Source organism: Bos grunniens, chromosome 26 (genome assembly GCF_055505025.1).
Source record: "Bos grunniens cultivar Pamir isolate PY7600 chromosome 26, Bosgru_T2T1.0, whole genome shotgun sequence".
Classification (NCBI taxonomy): domain Eukaryota; kingdom Metazoa; phylum Chordata; class Mammalia; order Artiodactyla; family Bovidae; genus Bos; species Bos grunniens.
This window is the reverse complement of record NC_141190.1, coordinates 18,294,836-18,320,535: the sequence shown is the minus strand read 5'-3', so window position 1 is coordinate 18,320,535 and position 25,700 is coordinate 18,294,836. Positions and strand designations below refer to the sequence as shown.

Genomic DNA, 25,700 nt, shown 5'->3' with positions numbered 1-25,700 from the left:
AAGAGTGCAGGCAGATTCTTTACCACCTGAGCCACCAGGGAAATTTTTTATTTTTGCTTTTGTTTCCTTGACTTAGGAGACAAATCAGAATTATACACACACACACACATACTGCTATGAATTATGTCAAAGAAAGTTCTGCCTGTGTTTTCTTCTAGGAATGCTATGGTTTCCAGCCTTACATTTAGGTCTTTAATCCATTTGGGGTCTATGTATGGTTTAGAGACTATTCTAATTTCATTCTTTTTACACTGGAGCTGTCCAGCTTTCCCAGCACCACTTACTGAAGAGACTTTTTACACTGCATATTCTTGCTTCCACTGCCAATAGATTAACTGACTAAAGGTGCGTGGATTTATTTCTGGGCTCTCCATTTTGTTCCATAGGTCTACGTGTCCGTTTTTGTGTCGGACTGTTTATCATACTGTTTGATTACTGCAGCTTTGTAATACAGTCTGAAGTCAGGGAGCATGATTCCTTCGGTGTTGCTCTTCTTTCTCAAGATTGTTATATTTGCAATCTTTTCTGTTTCCATACAAAATTTTAAATTATTTTGTTTCATTTCTGTGAAAAATATCTTTGGTATTTTGATGGAGATTGCACTGAAACTGTAGACTGCCTTGGGTAGTACAGCCATTTTAACAACTCTAATTCTTCCAACCCATTAATATGGTGTATCCTTCCATCTGTCTCATCTTCAATTTCTTTCAACAGTGTCACTGTTTTTCAAGCACCTGTCTTTCACCTCTTTAGGGAGAGGTTTATTTTATTCTTTTTGATGTGACTGGTTAATAGGATTGTTTCATTAATTTCTCTTTCTGACATTTCATTGTTATTGTATAGGAATGCAACAGATTTCTGTATGTTAATTTTGTATCTTGCAACTTTCCAAATTCATAGATGAGCTCTAGTGCCTTTTTGGTGGCATCTTTAGGATTTTCTATGTATAGTACCATACCATCTGCAAACAGTGACAGTTTTACTTCTTTCCAACTTGAAGTTCTTTTCCTTTTCTCGTCTAACTGCTGTGGCAACAACTTCCAATACATACGGAATAAAAGTGGTGAGAATGCGCATCCCTGTCTTGTTTCTGATCTTAAAAGAAATGCTTCCAGCTTTTCCTTCGTGAGTATGATGTTAGCTGTGAGACTGTCATATACGGCCTTTATTATGTTAAGGAATGGATAAGAATGCAGTATTGATATTTTCCTACTTAGATAACCATTACATTCGAGAAGGTCTCACATAGGAATTTCCCTGGTGGTCCCGTGGTAAACAATCCACCTTGCAATGCAGGTGACACAGGTTTGATCCCTGGTTGAGGAACTAAGATCCCATATATCATGGAGCAACTAAGCCCTCATGCTACAACCACTGAGCCTGCAAGCCGCAACTAGAGTCCACATGCCACAACGAAAGATCCTGAATAATACAACAAAAGTCCTTAGGGCCACAACTAAGACCTGATGCAGCCAAATAAATAAATTTTTTTGATGTTAAAAGGATTCACGTAAAAGCCTGCCTCGGTTAAAAGCACCTTGAGACGTAATTTCTAGGGCTTTTTGTACCAGCATTTGCAGCCTCAAGTCGCTTCCCAGGTGGCACTGTGGTAAAGAATCTGCCTGCCAATGCAGGAAATGCAGGTTTGATCCCTGGGTCTGGATGATCCCTGGAGAAGGAAATGGCAAGACGCTGCAGTATTCTTGCCTGGAAAAATTCCATGGACATAGGACCCTGGCAGGCTGCGTCCACGGGGTCACGAAGAGTCAGACACAACTGAGCATGCATGCTTGTTTTGCAGCCTCACAGGCTCACTTTATTTGACTCACATTTACTCTGGAACCAAACCTAGGACTTAAGAGTATGAGATATAACTCTACCTTTTCTAGTTGTGTGACCTCTGGCAAGTTCCTTAATTTTTCAGTGCCTCATCTGTAAAACAAGCAATACAGTTACCTCACAAGGTTTTTATGAGAATTAAAAAAAAAAAATTAGTACTTGAGGAATTTGAGAGAATAGTACCTGGCACAAAGTAGGTTTTATATACATAAATTTTAAATGGAAAAACAAAACAAAAAAATACAGAAACAATATCAAGCTTATGAGTGAGAACTCACAGTTAAGGAGTAATGTGAAACTGACAATGAAAGGCCTTCTCACAGCAACTGTCTCACATTCTTGGTTCTTAATATTCGGCAGTACTATATTCACAATGAATAGTTATTAAGAGGAAGATACTCAAAACTGAATTCTTTATCTTCTCTTCCAAATCTGCTCTCACAGTCTTTCCCACCCTGGTTAAATGTCCAGTTCAGTTCAGTCACTCAGTCATGTCTGACTCTCTGCGACCCCATGGGCTGCAGCACACCAGGTTTCCCTGTCTATCACGAACTCCCAGAGCTTGCTCAAACTCATGTCCATTGCGTCTGTGATGCCATCCAACCATCTCATCCTCTGTCATCCCCTTCTAAAGGTAATAATGCACTTTGAATTGCTTGAACCAAAACCTCTATGGTCCTCCTTATCTTTCTCTCATGCCCCTCATTAAATCAGAAATCATGCCGTCTCTACTAATCCTAACCAATCTTCTGCCAACTTAATATATTTACAGTTATAAGCACTTCTCCCTTCCTCTACTAGTATGCAGTACAGGCAACCTTCACATCTCACCTGGACTAACACAAAATCTCGCAACTTGGCATCTGTGCTAATACTCCTGCTCCCCCTTCTCCCAGCCTACTTTCAACATAGCAGTCAGGTAGTTTGTTAAGACTAAGCCAGATCATTCTGCTCAAAAGCCTGAAATGCACCTGACTTTACTATTAATAGTAAAAGCCAAAGTTCTATCTTCCCCTCTATTTCACTGTGAACCTTAAACTGCTGTAAAAAATAAAGAAAATAAAATCAGGTTTGACTGTATAAAATGCAGCCAAACTTTACTCGAAGTACTAAGTGAGCTATGGGGGAAACTGGCTATTCGCACCATATCTCACCCCACGTGAGAAAGCCAAAGTCCTCACAACAACCTAATAAACCTTAGATGATCTGTTCTCTGTTACTTTGTATGATTAGATTCAGGTTAATTTTTTTAGGGTAGAATACTTCACAAGAAGTCCTGTGCCTTTCCAATATTATCTAATCAAGAGACATATAACGTCTTTCCTACTTTTAGTCATGCTAAGATTGATCAGTGACTTTAGAATATTACCTTGCACCCACCATTAGTTACCTAACACCTTTACCTATACTTTTAGCATCCACCAATAATCTGTCCAGACCTATTATTGTATTATGGGCACAAAATGGTGACTTTTCTAACACTTTCATACCATCCTCATTTATTAACTGAACTTATAAAGAGCTTTTCGCTATTGACTCTTTGGTTACTCTGAAATACACTTTGCAACAAAATACATGCTTCTTTCTATGTATAAATTTTCTTAATAATGAGTTGACACCTTTGAAATATCCAAACGTGATCAATAGTTATTTTTGCTTTTTTATTTTAAAAATATCATTATGAACTCCTGCAATTTTACTTATTTAATACGGTTCAATCTATTGCAGTCCTTACTTTTTCCTTATATTCAAGTTTTTCATCTTAGTCCAGTATGAGCTTTAAGATGGCTTTGTGAACTTTTGACACAACTTACCTCAACATGATAGTCAAAAGATTTTAATTTGCAATTCATGGGCTTCCCTGGTGGCTCAGTTGTAAAGAATCCACCTGCCAATGCAGGAGACGTGTTCCAGAAAGATTCTATATGTCACAGAGGAATTAAGTTTATGCGCCACAAACTATAGAGCTTGTACTCAAGAGCCCCAGAGCCACAACTACTGAAGCCCATGCATCCTAGAGCCCATGTGCCACAAGGGAAGCTACAGCAACGAGAAGCCCCCAACCAGAGAGGAGCGCCCGCGTGCCACAACCGGAGAGAAGCCTGTGCAGCAACAAAGACCCAGCACAGCCAAAAATAAATAAATAAATAAAATTATTTTTTAAATAAATTAATTTGCAATTCCACAATTAGAATTAATCTTGAACAATTTTCATGTTTACTGATGTCTCTGACTTCTCTGTGATATCATTTTCATTTTCTTCTCTATTCATTTTCTCATCCATTTTTCTAGTGGGTTGTTAATCCTTTTTGCTTTCTGAATGCTACAAGTTCATTTTAATATATGGCAGAGGTTAGAGGTTATGTATTAACAAAAGCTACAATCTTACTCTTCTATTTGCTTTATTTTATGGAATTTTTTTATCATGTAAAATACTTCATTTTTAAATAAAGCAATCATTTCCTTTATAGTTCACAGCTTAGATCCTTCAGCCTTTCCAAATTCAATGACAGAAAAAAGTTGCCTAGGCTTCTTCTAATTCTTTTATGGCTTTTTTTCTTTTAATGTTTAAATCTCTGATCTAGCTACATATAATTAGCCATTTGTAAGTCTGTCTATTCCCACTAGAATCTGGGATCTTCAAAGGCAAGGACTATCTTACTATATTATCAGACTAAGAATTTTGCCTCTGGACCCAGGTGTTTTCAAACACAGATTTTGAGAAGGTGATGTTGATTATGAATAGTCATAAATCTTGTTCTCTCTGACCTTAAACTAGGGCAAGTCACTCTTACCGAACCATACTCACTAAAAAGAAGATGTAGCACAGGGAGGAAAAACTGTGTTCTGCTCAATTCTAGATACTATACATGCATTGCCCAGGCATCTCAGAACAATTTTAAGAGGTGAGGAGTGGAGGTGGGATGAAGAAAATGAATTTTGGAATTGAGCTTCTAAGAAGTGATGTCTGAATGGAATGTGAAAGAACAAGTAGGCATTATTATACAGATGAAGACTGGAAAATAGTACTCCAGGGTACAGAGTGAGCAAAAGGTATGAAATGGGAGTATGTGATCTATTTGCAGAATTACAGATAGTTTATTATGATGGCCTAGGCCAGAGCTTGGCATATAAAGTAAGTACTATATAAATGTTAGCTATTACCATGTTGATTATTGGGATATGGAGATAAATCAGGTAAAATTGTAAGCAGTAGGTTAAAATGCTCCTGGAAAGCCACGTTATAAAAGTCTGGATTTTATCCTGAAGAAGATGGGGACCCACTGAAGGATTTCTGACAGGATAATGGCATGTTTCAGAAAAATTACATTGGCAGTGTGAGTCAAAGATTGGATGCAATACAGACAGGCAAGAATCAAAAAGATTCTTCAATGATGGAGTATATAGAAGTGATAAAAACTTTTATAAAGTGAGGAAAATTGGCAAGCCTCTTGCAAGATTTGAGATGTCAGCATACTAATCGCTACTAAAAGGGACCAACTGCCTAACAGTTTTATCACATGGGAAATACAGATATGCTTAGCAACAAATATTCTATCTGGAAAGTTTTCCGTTTTAGTAAAGACTCACAACTCAGTAAATTTCCAACAAAATTCCTTCAGGGTCATGAAATGCCCCATGCTGTCTTTTCCACAAGCAAGAGAGGTTCACGAAAGCTCATGAACGTCTCCCAGTCAACCAAAAGGCTGGTTTTCTAAAGACTCCATGATGTAACAATACCTAAATTATGGCTGCTGATGCTGATGGTACACTGTCCCACTGTTTTTTAAATTTCTGCAGGTTTAACAAAACTTGTTCAGACAAGTTCAGTGTACTGACACTGAAGTTACGATGTAAGCCACATGTGTCTGAACAACAGCGTTCACACTGAATTCCAGCTATCTGGACTTTCAGACGCAGAATGTGAGTTAGCTACAGACTCTGAGACCACTTTTGGAGGGCAAATGACAGGACAAGTTTAGGGGAAGTTCTTATTTCACATGTGCCAACATCTGCTGGATCATAGAAAAAGGAAGAGAGTTCCAAAAAAAACCATCTATTTCTGCTTTACTGACTATGCCTAAGCCTTTGACTGTGTGGATCATAATAAACTGTGGAAAATTCTGAGAGAGATGGGAATACCAGACCACCTGATCTGCCTCTTGAGAAATCTATATGCAGGTCAGGAAGCAACAGTTAGAACTGGACAAGGAATAACAGACTGGTTCCAAATAGGAAAAGGAGTATGTCAAGGCTGTATATTGTCACCCTGCTTATTTAACTTATATGCAGAGTACATCATGAGAAATGCTGGGCTGGAAGAAGCACAAGCTGGAATCAAGATTGCCAGGAGAAATATCAATAACCTCAGATATGCAGATGACACCACCCTTATGGCAGAAAGTGAAGAGGAACTAAAAAGCCTCTTGATGAAAGTGAAAGACGAGAGTGAAAAAGTTGGCTTAAAACTAAACATTCAGAAAACTAAGATTATGGCATCTGGTCCCATCACTTCATGGGGAATATATGGGGAAACAGTGGAAACAGTGACTGACTTTACTTTTTTGGAGGCTCCAAAATCACTGCAGATGGTGATTGCTGCCATGAAATTAAAAGATGCTTGCTCTTTGGAAGGAAAGTTATAACCAACCTAGATAGCATATTAAAAAGCAGAGACAGTACTTTGCCAACAAAGGTCCGTCTAGTCAAGGCTATGGTTTTTCCAGTAGTCATGTATGGATGTGAGAGTTGAACTGTGAAGAAAGCTGAGCGCCAAAGAATCGATGCTTTTGAATTGTGGTGTTGGAGAAGACTTGAGAGTCCCCTGGACTGCAAGGAGATCCAACCGGTCCATCCTAAAGGAGATCAGTCCTGGGTATTCACTGGAAGGACTGATGCTGAAGCTGAAACTCCAACACTTTGGCCACCTCATGTGAAGAGTTCATTGGAAAAGACGCTGATGCTGGGAGGGATTGGGGGCAGGAGGAGAAGGGGACGACAGAGGATGAGATGGCTGGATGGTATTATCGACTCGATGAATGTAAGTTTGGGTGAACTCCGAAAGTTGGTGATGGACAGGGAGGCCTGGCATGCTGTGATTCATGGGGTTGCAAAGAGTTGGACACGACTGAGCGACTGAACTGAACTGGTGAGAAGGTCGGATTCTGTGTGGCATAGACTACTTGGGTCCATTCAGTTCAGTTCAGTCGCTCAGTCATGTCTGACTCTTTGCGACCCCATGAATCACAGCATGCCAGGCCTCCCTGTCCATCACCAACTCCCAGAGTTTACTCAAACTCATGTCCATCGAGTCAGTGATGCCATCCAGCCATCTCATCCTCTGTCATCCCCTTCTCCTCCTGCCACCAATCCCTCCCAGCATCAGGGTCTTTTCCAATGAGTCAACTCTTCGCATGAGGTGACCAAAGTACTGGAGTTTCAGCTTTAGCATCAGTTCTTCCAATGAACACCCAGGACTGGTCTCCTTTAGGATTGACTGGTTGGATCTCCTTGCAGTCCAAGGGACTCTCAAGTGTCTTCTCCAGCACCACAGTTCAAAAGCATCAATTCTTCGGCACTCAGCTTTCTTGGGTCCATTAAAGACTATCAAAAGCGACAATAAAACCCCCATCTTGGGGGAGGAAGTGACTTGAGAGAACCATGATTCTATCTTGAACTCTATGAAATGGCAGGTATTGTGACTTTTGAAAGTTATTGAATTTGGTTGCTGCTACTGTTGTTTTTTTAAGTTATATATCCTAAAAGCAGTTATTCTTCCCTGCCTATGCCTGCAGGGAGTCATTTCATAGTCCAGCAATGAACCAACTATCATGACAATCCCCTTAGAGATTCACTCAACAGAAACAAAAACACTTAAACAAAAGTGCTTATGGAGTAGCTTTATTTATAGTAACCCCAAACTGGAAATAAAACCCAAATGTCCATCAGCAATGAAACAGATAAATTTGGTAAGTCTATACAATGGAATACCACTTAGCAATAAAAAATGAACTAATAATGTCTGGAATACGCAAATCTACAGAGACACAGTAAATAAGTAACAGTCTATGGCTGCAGGATTAAAAAGATAGGGGACAAGACAAGGAATGACTGCTAAATGCGTATGGGTTCTATTCTGTAAACTGAATATAATGATACCCCTTGCAGCGACAAAAATGCTCTAAAATCTGAATGTGATAATCGTTACACAACTCTATTAATACACTAAAAATCATTGACTTGTACACAGTAAACAGGTGAATTATTTGCTACATGAGTTATATCTCAATAAATTCACTTTAAAAAGGAATGACTATCACACACACAAATATCTGCTTAAGCAAAAGAAGCCAGACACAAAAGAATACATACTATATGATTCTTTTATATGAAATCTAGGATGTAGGCAAACTAATTAATGTGATAGGAATCAGTTATTATGGTGGTGAACAACTGGCCAGAAAAGGACAGAAGTAAACTTCTCAGGAAGTTCTTGGTCTTGTTTTGGAGGAGGTCACAGTGGGTATACACAACTGTCAAAACTTAGAACTGTGCATTTTAATTATCTCTCAATAAAAATGGTGGTTTAAAAAAAAATCACTCCTATTTGAACTTGGAAAGAGAAAACGGTAAGACAAGAATACGTGCCAAGTCAGTAATGCCTTCAAGCTTCTCTAAGGGAAGTGACTGTACAACTGTCCATTTACAGAAATATTCAGTGCCTGAGTACACAACATATTTTCCTCCTCACATCCAGTGCCCACCCCCCTTTCCAGTTTCTCTAAAATTATTTATTATTTATTTGGTGGGGGTGGGTCTCAGTTGCAGCACACAGGATCTTCCTGCGTCCAATGGGATCTCATCATTGCAGCACACACGCTCTCGGGCTGTGGCACACGGACTCAGTAGTAGCGGCGTGCAGGCTTAGTTACCCCTCAGCATGTGGAATCTTAGTTCCCCAAAAGGCACGGAACCTGTGTCCCCTGCACTGCAAGTGGATTCTTAACCACTGCACCACCAAGGAAGGCCCCAGTTTCTCTAATTAAAAAAAAAACAGTCAAAGAATACTCCACAACCAAAATTCAGCCTAGTTCATGCATGGGGTTGGGGTTCAATTCCTGAGTCAGGAAGATCTCCTGGAGAAGGGAATGGCTACCCAACTCCAGTATTCTTGCCTAGAGAATCCCATGAACAAAGCAGTCTGGTGGACTATAGTCCATGGGGTTGCAAAGAGTTAGACATCACTGAGCCATTAAGCCCACATACACACAAAGCACGTTTAAGTGTCACCAAGTGGTGAAAAGGAAATATGTTTATATAAATCAGAATCCTAACATGGAAACCATGGTCTATTTTCTTTTTGTCTTCTGAAAACATCCTCTGATACCCTGTCTGAAAGAATTCTCTCAACCTGCTACTCTTCTCCTCTTCCTTCCCCCAATTAGTTAACTCATTCATTTTTCACTTCTTAAATAAAAGTTTCTTGGAAATTCTTCTGAATTTCTATTTCTTCAATCTGTCCCCCTCCACGAACACAATTACACATACAGTGAGAACAGTGTCTCCTTGCAGAGCTCTTTTCTCACTGGGCAGTTAGTTACAGGTTTCTTATTGATTAACAGCTCTATTTCTGCCAACAGACTCTAAGTTACATGTGAACAAGAACAGTCTCCTATGTACACCACTGTATCCCTCCATCTAGCATTGTGCTTAGTAGTTAGCATAAATGTTCACAGAACATTTAACTCAATGAATAAATTAAAAATGCAATTCAACCATCTAAACAAAGACTGCTCCCAAAGCAAAGAGGTTGTCCTTACTTGAGAGGTCCATTGTAAGTCAATATACCTTTATTTGACAGACGACATTTTGAATCAGTATCTATGAATCACTGAGTATCTACTTTCTTATCAACTTGGTTCTTAGAATACAGGATTGTTTTGTGAGTCATCAGTTTCTACCCTTATTCTGCCTGTTGTTCCCTTCATAACTGAGCACATTTATTCATATTACCCTTAATCTGTTGTATGCTCTATTATATACTTCTCCTATAATTTGTTAGATATCAGATTTTAAGAAATTAAATAATAATATTCATAAACGAATGCCAAGACAGTATTTATTAGCTACAGAAACATAACTGCTTAGGGAAATGGGTTTCAGTTCAGAGTTCATCAGTGACATGATTACCAAAAAGCTCAAAACTGTTCTCCCGACATTCAGTAAACAGAATGCTGACTCTGAAAGAATGAAAGTGCCAAAAACAACAGATAAAATAGGCAAGCTGGAGACAAACAGCACCATAAAAGAAGGCATCTAGCATTCTGTAGAACTCACTAAATGAAAGCAAAAACATTTAGAGAAAGCAACTTACACCAACTAGATAAGAGTCTGCTTTGCAAACACCCAGAGTGAATACAAGTCCAGACCTCCAGCAAGATTTGAACAATTTTCTACAATCCTGTGAAGTAGGTTAAAGAGACTGCATGACAACAATCTATGTTTTCTTGAAAGCATACAAAAGGAATGCTCAGAAAAACCTGAATGGCTCTGATGTGCCAATCACACACTGTAGGCTTCCTAAAGCGGGAAGAGCAAAGCATTTGAACTTTCAGAACCAATCTTCAATTATATAAAAATTCATGAGTTGAAGGGAGAGGATCCAGAAGTCTTTTTTCTAATAACAATCATCACCTCCTTTTCCTCTCCTGTTAAAATATTATTACTACTTTCACCATGGCAATGTATCACAACCATCACTGCAAGAGGTGATTCAAGATCAAATATAAATGCAAATGCCTTAAAAATAAGAGGATCAGACAAGGCTAATGAAAACTACACTGAGAATATTTCTTAGCTATCAGATTTGCAAAAATCCACAAGTCAAATACAATACTATATTGGTACAGTTGTGGGGATACAGACATTCTCCTAACAGCACTCTCCTACAATGATGGATAGAATACAAAATTATATTACCTGTGTAGAGGGCAAGTTGGCAATATCTAGCAAAATTACAAATACATTTTACCTTTAACTCAGTAATACCATATCTGGGAGTGTATCCTACACAGTTCTTCTGTGTATTCTTGCCATCTCGTCTTAATATCTTCTGCTTCTGTTAGGTACATGCCAGTTTTTTAAATGGCTGAGTAATATTCCACTGTATGTATGTACCGCATATTCTTTATCCATTCACCCAGCCATGTCTTGGCCATTGTGAAGAGTTCCGCAGTGACAGTACACATTCAACATTCTTCACTGCAGCATAGTTAGTGAAAAGTGAAAATTCAAATGCTTAACCACCACCTAGTTTACTACATTATAGTACACATCCACACAATGGAATACAATGAAGCTGCGAAGAAGAATGAGAGTGCTCTTTAAATACTGATATGGAAAGACAGCCGAGACACATTACGTGAAAAAAGCAAGGTATCAAAGAAGGTATTCTGTATGTATCATTACAGCTAAGACAAGGGGAAAAAAGAAAAATACTAACATCTGTTTTCATTTTTACACAAAAACACTAAAAGAACACACCATAAAAATGGTTACAGAAAAAAGTAAAACTAGAAACCACGGGAAATGAGTGGAGGCAAAACTTCTCATTGTTACACTCTATTTGAGAAATTATTAACCTTAAAAATTTACACAACACTTCAAAAATATTCATAATGAAAACTGTACTGTGCTTATATATAATGTAAAATAGTACAATTTATTTATTACTTCTATTTTATTTTAGTGAATATAGGGAGGAATATACATTTAGAAGTGTTTAACCAGGTTCCTCCAACTATTTTTCCAATCAATTCCTTTATGTTCCTTAAAAATGAATTTTCATACCACAAAGGTTTTGAGTAAGAACTACAGTACCCAAAGAGAATATCCAACTTCCTTATATTAGAAGATAGGAGGATATTCATAAGGCCATATTTTTTTCAAAGTTTAACCAAACCCTGAAGGTACTGTCTCCGCAAAAATTGAATAAGAGCCCAGAAATACTGCAAAAGATACTCTTAAAGTTTGCTTAAGGTTACCACTTCAATAGGCAGTTGCCCTAGACATATTCTATCTTATTTAGGCTACTGGAACATATGGACACAGGAACATATGGACACAGGAACATATGGACACAGGAACATGGTTTTTCACTTTAATTATTTCTGCTACTGGTTGTCACATGGCATTGGGCTATTTGGGAGTCAAAAAGCACCAAAATAACCATTTAGTTATTCATCAACAAGGATCATGGCTTAAACCATATTATAACTAGACTCTGAAAAATGCAGAGTTCAATAAATACAATCAATCACAAAGTATCATGTCACAATAAAATTATTAATACATACTTTAAAATGCCAATCCCATAAATTCCAGGGATATCCCAAATCACCATAAAGTCCATTTTAATGTAAAAGACATTTACTGGGAAAACTATGATCAGCATTTTAAGAGGATGAGCTAAATAAAAAATTTTATATGTAGCAAATACAGTCTGTATTAGTTTTCCTAGAGTTGCTATAACATCACCACAAACTAGGTAGCTTAAACCAAGCCACTTTAAAGTGGCTTTAAAGTGAGGCTTTAAACCATTGGCTTAAACCAATGACCACAAAACAAGGAGCCGTGGCTGCCCGGGCACAGGAGGGCCTAGAGGAGCTATCCCACGTTGAAGGTCAGGAAGGGTGGCGGTGAGGAGATACCCCTCGTCCAAGGTAAGGAGCAGCGGCTGCGCTTTGCTGGAGCAGCCGTGAAGAGATACCCCACGCCCAAGGTAAGAGAAACCCAAGTAAGATGGTAGGTGTTGCAAGAGGGCATCAGAGGGCAAACACACTGAAACCACACTCACAGAAAACTAGTCAATCTAATCACACTAGGACCACAGCCTTGTCTAACTCAATGAAACTAAGCCATGCCTGTGGGGCAACCCAAGACGGGCGGGTCATGGTGGAGAGATCTGACAGAATGTGGTCCACTGGAGAAGGGAATGGCAAACCACTTCAGTATTCTTGCCTTGAGAACCCCATGAACAGTATGAAAAGGCAAAATGATAGGATACTGAAAGAGGAACTCCCCAGGTCAGTAGGTGCCCAATATGCTACTGAGATCAGTGGAGAAATAACTCCAGAAAGAATGAAGGGATGGAGCCAAAGCAAAAACAATACCCAGCTGTGGATGTGACTGGTGATAGAAGTAAGGTCTGATGCTGTAAAGAGCAATTTTGCATAGGAACCTGGAATGTCAGGTCCATGAATCAAGGCAAATTGGAAGTGGTCAAACAAGAGATGGCGCGAGTGAATGTTGACATTCTAGGAATCAGCGAACTGAAATGGACTGGAATGGGTGAATTTAACTCAGATGACCATTATATCTACTACTGCGGGCAGGAATCCCTCAGAAGAAATGGAGTGGCCATCATGGTCAACAAAAGAGTCCGAAATGCACTACTTGGATGCAATCTCCAAAACGACAGAATGATCTCTGTTCGTTTTCAAGGCAAACCATTCAATATCACAGTAATCCAAGTCTATGCCCCAACCAGTAACGCGGAAGAAGCTGAAGTTGAATGGTTCTATGAAGACCTACACGACCTTTTAGAACTAACACCCAAAACAGATGTCCTTTTCATTATAGGGGACTGGAATGCAAAAGCAGAAGTCAAGAAACACCTGGAGTAACAGGCAAATTTGGCCTTGGAATACGGAATGAAGCAGGGCAAAGACTAATAGAGTTTTGCCAAGAAAATGCACTGGTCATAACAAACACCCTCTTCCAACAACACAAGAGAAGACTCTACACATGGACATCACCAGATGGTCAACACCGAAATCAGATTGATTATATTCTTTGCAGCCAAAGATGGAGAAGCTCTATACAGTCAGCAAAAACAAGACCAGGAGCTGACTGTGGCTCAGACCATGAACTCCTTATTGCCAAATTCAGACTTAAATTGAAGAAAGCAGGGAAAACCACTAGACCATTCAGGTATGACCTAAATCAAATCCCTTATGATTATACAGTGGAAGTGAGAAATAGATTTAAGGGCCTAGATCTGATAGATAGAGTGCCTGATGAACTATGGAATGAGGTTCGTGACACTGTACAGGAGACAGGGATCAAGACCATCCCCATGGAAAAGAAATGCAAAAAAGCAACATGGCTGTCTGGGGAGGCCTTACAAATAGCTGTGAAAAGAAGAGAAGCGAAAAGCAAAGGAGGAAAGGAAAGATATAAACATCTGAATGCAGAGTTCCAAAGAATAGCAAGAAGAGATAAGAAAGCCTTCTTCAGCGATCAGTGCAAAGAAATAGAGGAAAACAACAGAATGAGAAAGACTAGGGATCTCTTCAAGAAAATCAGAGATACGAAAGGAACATTTCATGCAAAGATGGGCTCAGTAAAGGACAGAAATGGTATGGACCTAACAGAAGCAGAAGATATTAAGAAGAGATGGCAAGAATACACAGAAGAACTGTACAAAAAAGATCTTCACGACCAAGATAATCACGATGGTGTGATCACTGACCTAGAGCCAGACATCCTGGAATGTGAAGTCAAGTGGGCCTTAGAAAGCATCACTACGAACAAAGCTAGTGGAAGTGATGGAATTCCAGTTGAGCTATTCCAAATCCTGAAAGATGATGCTGTCAAAGTGCTGCACTCAATATGCCAGCAAATTTGGAAAACTCAGCAGTGGCCACAGGACTGCAAAAGGTCAGTTTTCATTCCAATCCCAAAGAAAGGCAATGCCAAAGCATGCTCAAACTACCGCACAATTGCACTCATCTCACACGCTAGTAAAGTAATGCTCAAAATTCTCCAAGCCAGGCTTCAGCAATACGTGAACTGTGAACTTCCTGATGTTCAAGCTGGTTTTAGAAAAGGCAGAGGAACCAGAGATCAAATTGCCAACACCCGCTGGATCATGGAAAAAGCAAGAGAGTTCCAGAAAAACATCTATTTCTGCTTTACTGACTATGCCAAAGCTTTTGACTGTGTGGCTCACAATAAACTGTGGAAAATTCTGAAAGAGATAGGAATACCAGACCACCTGACCTGCCTCTTGAGAAATCTATATGCAGGTCAGGAAGCAACAGTTAGAATTGGACATGGAACAACAGACTGGTTCCAAATAGGAAAAGGAGTTTGTCAAGGCTGTATATTGTCACCCTGCTTATTTAACTTATATGCAGAGTACATCATGAGAAACGCTGGACTGGAAGAAACACAAGCTGGAATCAAGACTGCCGGGAGAAATATCAATAACCTCAGATATGCAGATGACACCACCCTTATGGCAGAAAGTGAAGAGGAACTAAACAGCCTCTTGATGAAAGTGAAAAAGGAGAGTGAAAAAGTTGGCTTAAAGCTCAACATTCAGAAAATAAAGATCATGGTGTCCAGTCCCATCACTTCATGGGAAATAGATGGGGAAACAGTGGAAACAGTGTCAGACCTTATTTTTCTGGGCTCCAAAATCAGTGCAGATGGTGACTGCAGCTATGAAAGTAAAAGATGCTTACTCCTCCGAAGGAAAGTTATGACCAACCTAGACAGCATATTCAAAAGCAGAGACATTATTTTGCCAACAAAGGTTCGTCTAGTGAAGGCTATGGTTTTTCCTGTGGTCATGTATGGATGTGAGAGTTGGACTGTGAAGAAGGCTGAGCGCCGAGGAATTGATGCTTTTGAACTGTGGTGTTGGAGAAGACTCTTGAGAGTCCCTTGGACTGCGAGGAGATCCAACCAGTCCATTCTGAAGGAGATCAGCCCTGGGATTTCTTTGGAAGGAATGATGCTAAAGCTGAAACCCCAGTACTTTGGCCACCACCTCATGCGAAGAGTTGACTCACTGGAAAAGACCCTGATGCTGCGAGGGATTGGGGGCAGGAGGAGAAGGGGACAACAGAGGATGAGATGGCTGGATGGCATCACTGACTCGATGGACGTGAGTCTGAGTGAACTCCGGGAGTTGGTGACGGACAGGGAGGCCTGGCGTGCTGCGATTCATGGGGTCCCAAAGAGTCCGACACGACTGAGCGACTGATCTGATCTGAGGTGGCTTAAAATAGTTGAAATGTACTCCCTCATAGTTCTGGAGACTAGAAGGTGTTGGCAGGTCTAAGTTCCCTCCAAAAGCTCTAAGGATGAATTCTTCCTTGCCTCTGCAGAGTCCGGTGGTTGCCAGAAATCCCATGGTGTTCCTTGGCTTGTAACTCCAACCTGTGCCTCTGTCTTCACGTGGTCAACTTCCCTGTCTGTATCCAAATTTCCCTCTTCCTACTAGAACACCAGTTACTGGATTAGGGCTCACCCTAATCTAGAATGAGCTCTTCTTAACTTGATTACAACTGCAAACACTGTTATTTCCAAATAAAGGCACATTCACAGACACTAGGAGTTAGGACTTATATCTTTCTGGGAGATACAATTCAACTCATAACATGGTCCAAATAAGTCAATTTCTTCAAAAGTAGACCACCTAGAATTATGTGTGGAATATTTACAGATTTTGCTTAATAACCAGTATCCATTTCCCTTTCTTAGATAATAGCATCCAAGTTTCTTTTAAGAGTCAATCTGCTCCTTCTTCAAGCCATGCTGCTGCTGCTGCTGCTAAGTCACTTCCATAGTGTCTGACTCTGTGCGACCCCATAGACGGCAGCCCACCAGGCTCCGCAATCCCTGGGATTCTCCAGGCAAGAACACTGGAGTGGGTTGCCATTTCCTTCTCCAATGTATGAAAGTCAAAAGTGAAAGTGAAGTCGCTCAGTCACATCCAACTCTTCGTGACCCCATGGACTGCAGCCTACCAGGCTCCTCCATCCATGGGACTTTCCAGGCAAGAGTACTAGAGTGGGCTGTCACTGTCTTCTCCTTCAAGCCGTAAGGCAGGGCTAAATTAAAGCCTCTTTCCAAAGTCAGGGATCTGTCACTGGTTGGGTCAGAGAATCACACTCCACGGCACGGGCCTCAGTGACTGGTTCAGGGATAGGCCACATAACCCAAGCCTGGCCATAAATCCTTCCATCCTCCCAATTTGGCTAGTGCTATACAGAAAGAGTGGAGAAGCCAATGGCACCCCACTCCAGTACTCTTGCCTGGAAACTCCCATGGACGGAGAAGCCTGGTGGGCTGCAGTCCATGGGGTCGCAAAGAGTCAGACAGGACTCAGTAACTTCCCTTTCACTTTTCCCTTTCATGCATTGGAGAAGGAAATGGCAACCCACTCCAGTGTTCTTGCCTGGAAAATCCCAAGGACGGTGGAGCCTGGTGGGCTGCAGTCAATGGGGTCACACAGAGTCGGACACGACTGAAGCGACTTAGCAGCAGCAGCATACAGAAAGAGACGATGCGGATTTTTGTAACTATTTAACTCTAAACTTGCCATTGATTATCTTTACCATACCTGCCCAAAAAGGAAGCCAAAGAAGAAAGAAATGCTTAGAGATGGAGACAAGGAGATATTTCTGATGATTTAAGACTTCTGGATCCAGTCATATCAGAACCTAGCTTTAGCTTTGCTCTGTTAATGTCCTGTTTATAATCCTAAAAAATGACTTTTTTTTTTTAATGACCTTTTTGACTTTGATTAATTTGAACTGGGTTTCTGAACTTGCAACAGAAACGAGCTCTGATAGTTACTGGCAAAATACTGCCATACAATTGAAAACAAGGCCTCACTTTTTTCAGTCATTTTCTCAAACTTGTCAAACAGACTGGAAGAGCCAGTAGACAAAGAATAGCTTATATTCATGTCCATTCTCTGTCCATCATACCATCTGCCATGAGGGTTTTTAAATCTAAATGTTATAAACAAATTCATTCATGCTTGTTAAAGTATGACTCTGTGAACTCCTCACAGCAAAATATAAACAATATTAAGGAACTCTCAGAGTTATAAAAACCTAAGTATCAATATTTAAAAATAAAGCATTCACAAAATCTTTTCCTATCCAAAGACACTCCCCATGTCCACCATCACTATATGCTGGCCAGAGTGGAACAAAGTCATACTGAAATATCTCTTTCTTGCCATATCACCACTTCGAGAACATTCATGATAGTCCTGCCTTTTAATATGGCTATCATTGTTCATGATTCATTTGTTTCTATCTCAAGCAAACTGTGTCAAACACACACATTATTAAAAAAAAAAAAAAATGTTTCTGGACTTTTTGAAAAAAAAAAAAAAAAAAAGAAAACAAGTATTTTTTACTCTAAATACTCTTCTAGTCTACCTGTTTGACACCTCCAACTTTTACCCATTTGTCTCTGGAAAATGCCCAGCCCTTTCCTATTACTTTTGCTGATACTTCAGAAAATTCAAATACATACATACATTCTGAATACAAAGGAAAAGATTACATTTTGAAGTGAAACAAGACAAAATACAGAAATAATGTTTCACCTGCTGGGTCGTACTTGTGTTGCCACAAAATTCACATGCACAGAAAATTAGTCTCTAGTAGGAGAAGGCAATGGCACCCCACTCCAGTACTCTTGCCTGGAAAATCCCATGGACGGAGGGCCTGGTGGGCTGTAGTCCATGGGGTCGCTGAGGGTCGGACACGACTGAGCGACTTCACTTTCACTTTTCACTTTCATGCATTGGGGAAGGAAATGCAACCCACTCCAGTGTTCTTGCCTGGAGAATCCCAGGGACGGGGGAGCCTCGTGGGCTGCCGTCTGTGGGGTCGCACAGAGTCAGACATGACTGAAGTGACTTAGCAGCAGCAGCAGCAGCTAGTAATAAAGTGGTTCTTGACCCATCCAACTACCCTTAGAAATCACTGTGTTAAAGCTATTGAAGGTACCATAAATTGTGTTCAAAATGTCTGCACTCCTTCTTTCTCAAACTAATTTTGTTTTTCCTTAAATAATTCGAGTCACTTCAAAAGAACACTATCTCCTCCTCAATTTCATTGTATTAATTCAAAGTAGTTTTCTACCTTTCCACAAATATTTACTGGGCATCCACTATGTGCCAGTCACTTGCCAAGTACTTAAAATACAAAGAGAAATGTGACATGGTTGCTGACTTCAAGAGTTTTGCAAGCCAGAAGAAGCAGAATTAGAGACAGAAAGATAAGAAGGTAAATAAAGTAGTACAGTGTTTGCACACTAGAAAAACAGTGGCCTGTATTTTATGGTCAGAGGACTTGAGAAATCAGAGAGCAAGGACTGGGTAGCATATACACAGAAAGGTTAAGCAGACTGGGATAATTAATAAGGATCTTACATGCTCCTTATAGTAACTTTATTCTAAATGCCCGTGGTTTTTCAACTCCAGTGAGTACAAGAAGACTCACTTGAGATACCTGTTAAAAATAGATTCCTATGCCCCATCTAAGAAGACTATGATTCAGCAAATCTGAGGCAGGACCCCACATTTTCAAATGCTATAGTTATCTCATTCAAAGTCAATATTTTGAAACAAAGCTTTAGATAGGTATTTTTCTCGAGTTTCCCGAGTAGTTCTAGGAGTGAGGAGAATGTTGGGGAAACATTCACATTCACAGCCTCAAACTTCATTGCTCTGTAGGTCACACTATCATTAGCTGAGTGAGAAACCAGAGTGCACAGGGGCTAAAAGAGAACCATGGTGATTCAACTACAGAAACTGACCGAGAACACACAAAACAATTCCCAGTGCTGAGTCCAGCTAAGGCTGGGCAGCGTAAATCTGTTGTAGCATCAACCTGCACAGTTGTTTTTCCACTTGTAAAATTAAAATAATACCCACCTATTGAAGTTATTATGAAGATTAAATTACATGTGATAACAGATGTAAAAACACGCAGGGATTATGGTATATTGGAATTTAAGATCTCAAAATTTTCAAATAAGGTATAGGAGATGGTGTTGGAAACAGATGTCTGTTCTTTTTATTTCAAGATTACTTAAGTCCTTCAGTCTACTTCAATCATGTTTGCGGGCTGACCTGGTATCATGAACCAATAATTATAATGCTGTTTCTTAGTGAAAAATATAAAATAGAAAAAGCCAAAAATGCAAAATAAAAGGAACTTTTTAACACCCAGATGGGCACTCTATATTAATACTGTACTTGGTACTCAAGAAGGTTACTAAAAGATTCACTAAGAAAGAATGAAAGGAGTGAACGCCTTATAGTAGTGAGTCTATTTTCTCAACTCACTAAATCCTCCCCATGCTAGATTTTGTTATGTTTCTTTCTGTACCGCATCTTCCCAGTCAAGTCATCTCTCCCCATTTCCATAGGGCCAGAGAATCTAGCTTTTAATTTGCTTACCCATAGCAAGCTACTAATATCTGTTCCCCTTAGAAAAATATAGTGTTTCTAGAACTTAAAAAAAAAAGTGTTACTTTAGTAAGGACTTTTTTGGATAAAAACCCAAACTAAATAGCTCTGAGCAAAAAAAGATAGGTATTAACTCTCAAGTAAGGTTTTTAGAACTCCCTTCATGAACAGTTGGATCCAAATGCAAATATGTATTTCTCTCCCCATCCATCGCTGTGTCTGTCTTGCACAGAAGCACACCATTTCACTTGCAGGCAGGATATCCCCTCATGGTAGCTGCTTCCTGCTCATAAGCTAGTAGCTTAGCTGCCCCAGAGAAAAAGAGATCTTTCCCAAGAATGCCACCAGCCAGTCTCAAGGCTGATCCCCCACTCACTGTGACCAACAGCCAGGCATAAGTCACAGAAGTGAGTGAATCAGATTCATCCAAACCTCACTGAACTCAAAAATATTTGTTAGAAGTGGCTCCCTAAAGGTAAGCCAAGGTACTGCTGCCAAAAGAGAAAGGAAAAGATTCTGAGAGGACAAAAACAAGATATGCAATATAAAATACTTGATAAAACAAATACATCCTTATTCACCAAAATAAGGGAGAAAAAACTGAGGGGAAAAACTAAAAATCTAATTTACATGATTCAGTTCAGTTCAATTCAGTTCAGTCACTCAGTCGTGTCTGACTCTTTGTGACCCCGTGAATCGCAGCACGCCAGGCCTCCCTGTCCATCACCAACTCCCGGAGTTCACTCAGACTCACGTCCATCGAATCAGTGATGCCATCCAGCCATCTCATCCTCTGTCGTCCCCTTCTCCTCCTGCCCCCAATCCCTCCCAGCATCAGAGTCTTTTCCAGTGAGTCAACTCTTCGCATGAGGTGGTGGCCAAAGTACTGGAGTTTCAGCTTTAGCATCATTCCTTCCAAAGAAATCCCAGGGCTGATCTCCTTCAGAATGGACTGGTTGGACCTCCTTGCAGTCCAAGGGACTCTCAAGAGTCTTCTCCAACACCACAGTTCAAAAGCATCAATTCTTCGGCACTCAGCCTTCTTCACAGTCCAACTCTCACATCCATACATGACCACTCGAAAAACCAGAGCCTCGACTAGACAGACCTTTGTTGGCAAAGTAATGTCTCTGCTTTTCAATATGCTATCTAGGTTGGTCATAACTTTCCTTCCGAGGAGTAAGCGTCTTTTAATTTCATGGCTGCAGTCACCATCTGCAGTGATTTTCGAGCCCCCAAAAATAAGGTCTGACACTGTTTCCACTGTTTCCCCATCTATTTCCCATGAAGTGATGGGACCAGATGCCATGATCTTCGTTTTCTGAATGTTGAGCTTTAAGCCAACTTTTTCACTCTCCACTTTCACTTTCATCAAGAGGCTTTTCATGATTACAATTATCTAAAAGCCTACAGGCTCTGAAGTCAGATACTCCCAGATTCAAATTACCAGTTTCATCACATTTATTATTTAACCATTCTAATTCTCTGTTCTTCAAGGTTAAAAAAAAAAAAAAAGCTATCACACTATTTGCAGGTTGACTATACAGATTAAATGAAACATGTTAACTATATACTGTGTGCTTGATGAATATCTACCATCATGAACACTTACATGAAGAAGTCAAACTGATGTTTCCTAAGGTAGATTGCCAATGGACCCAATTATTCACCCCTTCATGTATCTAGGCCCTATGCTATGTACATTTATAATTCTCTTCTCCTATCTCCCTAGGCTCAATCACGTGATCTGTCTTAGCCCATGAATATACTAGCAGAAAGTACATCACCAGGGGCTTTTAAAATTGCTTCATTATTTCTGCCTGCTTTGTGTACTTCTGCCATGCCACAACAGATCCAAAGTGGCCTGCTAAAGACTAATAAGAAAGGTGAACAGTCTAGTTACTGTTGTCATCCTAACTTATGTCAACCTACATCGGTCAACTCATCCCCAGACATGAAACAAATTCAGTCAAGCTACCTAGACAATCCAGAGTTGATTATATGAAAAAAGAAGCTAAAATATGTATTAAAAAAAAAAACTTTAATGAATCAGAGATAAGTAATTTACCTGGTAAAAAATTAAGTTAATGGTCATAAAGATGTTCACTGAACTGGGAAGAATATATGAACACAGGGAGAACTTCAACAGAGATGAAAAATATAAGCATAACAAATAGAAGTCATGGAGCTGAAAAGCATAATAACGGAAGTGAAAAATATACTAGAAGAGTTCAAAAGCACATTAAATGAAGCAGAATAAAAGATCAGTTAACTCAAAGACAAGATAGTGGAATTCACCCAATCAGAGCAACAAAAAGAGAAAAGAATGAAAAAAAGTGAAAATAGCTTAAAGAATTTATGGGATAGCATTAAATGGACTAATATTCACATCATACAGACCCCAGAAAAAGAACAGAGATGGGTAAAAGCCTTATTTGAAAAAAATAAAGGCCGAAAACTTCCTTAACAGGGAAGGAAACAAACATCCAGATCTAGAAAGGCCAGAGACTTCCAAGCAAGGAGTCTAAAAAGACCCACACCAAGACACATTATAACTAAAATGCCAAGAGAGAGACTATTAAAAGCAGCAAGACAAAAACAACTTGTTACATAAAAGGAAACCTCGATAAGCCTATCAGCAGATGTTTCAGCAAAAACTTTACATGCCAGAAGGGAGTGGAACAATATATTCGAAGTGCTAAAAGAAAAAAACCTCCAATTAATAATACTCTACCCAGAAAAGTTATTATTCAGACTGAAGGAGAGAGAAAGAATTTTCCAGACAAGTAACAGTTAAATTCTTCATCACCACTAAACTGGCTCTAGAAGAAACGTTAAAGGGACTTTTTTAAGCTGAAAAGAAAGGCTGCTAATTAGTAACAAGAACACACATGAAAGAATAAACCTCACTGAAAAGGTAAATATACATTAGAAATAGTGGATTAATTACTTACAAAGTTATCAAGAAGGCTGAAAAACAAACAAAAAAATAAACACTAAGATTACAATGACTGGCTATAAAAGCAGTTTCAAGAGGGAAGTTCATAGCAATAAATGACAATGTCAAAAAACAAAACTCTCACGACATCCAACTTGACATGCAAGAACTAGAAAAAGAACAAAGCTCAAAACAAGCAGAAGAAAGGAAATAAGAAAGATTACAGGAGAAGTAAGTTAAATACAGACTAAAAAGACAACAAAAAAGATCAACAAAACCAACAGGTGGATCAAAAGGTAATCTTTCAAAATTGACAAACCTCTAGCTAGACACACCAAAAGAAAGAGAGGACTCAAATAAATAAAATTAGAAATCAAAGCGGAGATATTACAACTAATACTACAGAAATACAAAGGATTCTAAGAGACTACTATGAACTACTATATACCAACAAATTGGACAACCTATAAAAGACAGATAAATCCCAAGAAAAGTGTAACCTACCAACAATGAAACCGCAATGAAAAGTAAAATCTGCACAGACTGGATACTACAAGGTAACTGAATCAGTAATTAAAAAAAAAAAAAACTTTCAACAACAAAAGTTTAGGACCAGATACCTTCACAAGCAAATTCTACCAAACATTCAAAGAATAAGTAACAGTCCTTCTGAAATGTCAAAAACAGAAGAGGAGGGAACTCTGCCAAACTCATCTTGTAAAACTAGTATTCTGATATGAAAAGCAAACAAGAACTCCACAAGGAAAGAAATTACAGGCCAATATTTCTGATGAACAGGATGCAAAAATCCTCAATGAAATGTCAGAATGAATTCAACAATACATTAAAATACAACAATATATAAAAATACACACCATGATCAAGTGGGATTTATTCCAGGGATACAAAGATGGTTCATCATCTACCAATCAGTTAATGTGATACACCAGTATTAGCAAAATGAAGGATAAAAATCATATGATCATTTCAACTGTCCAACACCAGCTCTGGGAGTTGGTGTTGGACAGGGAAGCCCAGCGTGCATGGGGTCGCAAAGAGTTGGACACGTCTGAGCAACTGAACTGACTGAACTGATCGTCTCAACAAATGCAGAAAATATCATCTGACAAAATCTAACACCCATTTATAATAAAAAAACAAACAAAAAAAAACAAGTATAGTTGAAATGTACTTCAACATAAAAGAGACCATATACGACAAGCCCAAAGGTAATATCATACTCAACAAGGGAAAGGTGAAAGCTTCTAAGATCAGAAACAAGACAAGGATGCCCACTCTCATCACTTTTATTCAACACAGAAGTTCTAGAGAAATTAGGCAAGAAAAAGCAATAAAAGGCATCCAAATAGCAAAGGAGGAAGTAAAACTGTCACCATTTGCAGATGACATGATACTGAAAACCCTAAAGACTCCTATCAAAAGACTGTTAGAATAAACAAATTCAGTAAAGTTGCAGGATACAAAATCAATACACAAAAATCTGCTGTTTATATACACTAATGATAAACTCTATGGAAGAGAAATCAGCAACATACAGATTCAATGCAATCCCTTGTAAAAGTTCCAATAGTATTTTTCACAGGCATAAAACAAACAATCCTAAATTTGAATCAAAAAAGACCCCGAAGAGCCATAGCAATCTTGAGGAAGAACAAAGCTGGAGGCATCACATTTCCTGATTTCTAGTTATAGTACAAAGCTAGAGCAATTAAAACAGTACGGTACTGGTATAAGAGTAGAAACATAGATCAACAGATGGGAGAAAATATTTTCAAATAATATATCTGATAAGAGCTAACAAGCAAAATTTATAAGGAATGCATACAACTCAAAAGCAAAAAAACCCAATAACAAATCCCCACAATTTGATTAAAGAATGGGCAGAAGATATGAATAGACATCTTTCCAAACGAGACATTACAGATGGCCAGCTGGACATCAAAAGATGTTCTATACCATTAAGCACCAGGGAAAGGCAAATCAAAATCACAATAAGATAGCACCCCCACATCTGTCAGAAGGGCTACTAGCAAAAAGACAAGAAAAAACAGACGTCAGTAAGGATGCTAAAAAAAAAAAAAAAAAGGAGCCCTTCTGTACCACTGCTAAGAAAGTAAACTGGTGCAGCCACTGTGGAAAACAGTATGAAGGTTCCTCAAAAAATTTAAAAAGAGAATTACCATATGATCCAGCAATTCCACTTCTGGGTATTTTTCAAAGAAAATAAAAATGCTAATTCAAAAAGATGTATGTCAGAAATTCCCTGGTAGTCCAATGAGTAGGACTCTGTGCTTTCACAGCTGAGGACCCAGGTTTGATCCCTGGTCAGGGAACTAAGATCCCACAGCCACACAAAAAGGCAAAAAAATTATGCCCATGAGCTGCAACCATTGAACCCTCAAGCCGCAACTACTGAAGCCTGCATGCCCTAGAGCCTGTGCTCCACAGTAAGGGAAGCCTCTGCAAGAAGAGGCCCATGGCCCTCAACTAGAGAGCAGACCCTGCGCTCCACAGCTAGAGAAAGCCATGTGCAACCAAGACTTGGTGCAGCCAAAAATCAATTATAATAATAAAAAAAAGAATGAAATCTTGCCATTTGTGAAAACATGGATG

At 39.2% G+C, this 25,700-nt stretch overlaps 1 protein-coding gene across 35 annotated transcripts in view; it reads right to left on the bottom strand.

The window, feature by feature from the left end:
* Positions 1 to 25,700, bottom strand: part of LCOR (ligand dependent nuclear receptor corepressor) — a 124,942-nt gene that overhangs the window by 85,459 nt on the left and 13,783 nt on the right. For 5 of the 35 annotated variants that reach the window (XM_086379343.1, XM_086379344.1, XM_086379361.1 and 2 more), the window contains exon 3: positions 1,881 to 1,932. The exons of the other annotated variants lie outside the window; for them this stretch is intronic. The gene's annotated coding sequence lies outside the window, so the exon portion shown is untranslated. The remainder of the gene's footprint in view (positions 1 to 1,880; positions 1,933 to 25,700) is intronic. 35 annotated transcript variants of the gene reach the window in all.